Source organism: Silene latifolia, chromosome Y, assembly GCF_048544455.1.
Source record: "Silene latifolia isolate original U9 population chromosome Y, ASM4854445v1, whole genome shotgun sequence".
In the NCBI taxonomy this organism is placed as follows: domain Eukaryota; kingdom Viridiplantae; phylum Streptophyta; class Magnoliopsida; order Caryophyllales; family Caryophyllaceae; genus Silene; species Silene latifolia.
The window spans coordinates 415,930,235-415,931,527 of NC_133538.1; the positions used below are offsets into that span (position 1 = coordinate 415,930,235).

General features: G+C 40.5%; 1 non-coding gene across 1 annotated transcript; it reads right to left on the reverse strand.

The window, feature by feature from the left end:
* Positions 1 to 784: 784 nt before the first annotated feature.
* On the reverse strand, positions 785 to 890 carry LOC141635268 (small nucleolar RNA R71). Its single transcript, XR_012539967.1, has one exon. It is a non-coding gene; the product is annotated as a small nucleolar RNA R71 (small nucleolar RNA).
* Between the last annotated feature and the right edge of the window lie 403 nt (positions 891 to 1,293).

Genomic DNA, 1,293 nt, shown 5'->3' on the forward strand with positions numbered 1-1,293 from the left:
ATTAATTTAATTGCTATATTTGACGAATCGAATGCACGCGACTAGTTGAATGCTTAGGAATTGACCGACCCGATAGATCGAAAGATAGGGGAGGGAAATAGACTACTTAATTAAGATGACTAAATTAATAAGATCGAGAGATGAGTTAATTTAGGCTTTTAGTATCTATAATCAAGAACGAAAGTTAGTATTAGTGAGACTTAGGGACCCATCGCTTAGGCCGAAAGGTTGCTACCTGATAAATTAGACCAAGAGGACTTTTTATTTTCGGGTCTAACACGCTTAAATCAGTTTACTTAGAGTTACCGCCGTCGAAACTACAGTGAACCGACCATCTTAGCATCCCTTTAATATTTGATTTCATATATTTTCATCTATTGCTCATTTATTTGCCTTAGTTTAGTTTTAAATTTGTCGCCTTTAGTCATAGAATTGTTCAAATCAAACCCCCCTCAAAACTGTTACCTTAGACTAAAATTAGACAATTATTAATTGCATCGCCTCTCTGTGGTTCGACCCTGACTGCCACTAGCTATAGTAGTAGTTTGGATTTATAAATTTATCTTTGATACTCCACGACGGTATCAACTATTGCTCTACTATTCCCGCCACTAAGGGAGTGACACAAGACAAGATAAAGGAAGTGCTTTTTCCTTTTTCTCTGACTCGACTCAAATTTCGTGAGTGGTTGGTCGATCTTAACCGGACTCACTTGGTATCACCAACTGGGAGACTCTCGCACTTGCCTTCTACAAAAGATACTTCCCTCCACAACGCACTAATCAGCTGAGGGGTAAGATTACTAGTTTCAAGCAGGCACCTGATGAGAATTTCTATGATGCTTGGTGCCGGTTCAAGAAGTTGGTGACGTCTTTTCCTCACCATCGTTTTGATCAGTGGTATTTGTGCAACCAGTTCTACAATGGGTTGTATGATGACCATAGAGCTATACTAGACGCCTCATCCAACGGGAGATTCCAAAAGAAAATTGATGATGATAAGGGATGAGGTATTATTGAGGAGATGGCGATCCATTGTGCTGAATATGGGAACCCAAGAGATGGCATTCGGACTGTTCACTCGGTCGATAACGCGGTCGTGGCTCAGCTGGAAGCCATGAATGCTCATTTTGATAGATTAGAAATGCAAGCTGTTGGTGATCAACAGAGGGTTCATTTGTTCACTAGACAGGAAACTGTCACCTATGAGAGATGTGGGAGCAATGACTTCATACTGCTATTGACTGTCTGACAGACAAAGAACAAGTCCTTACCTTTCGGCAATATAGGCAAG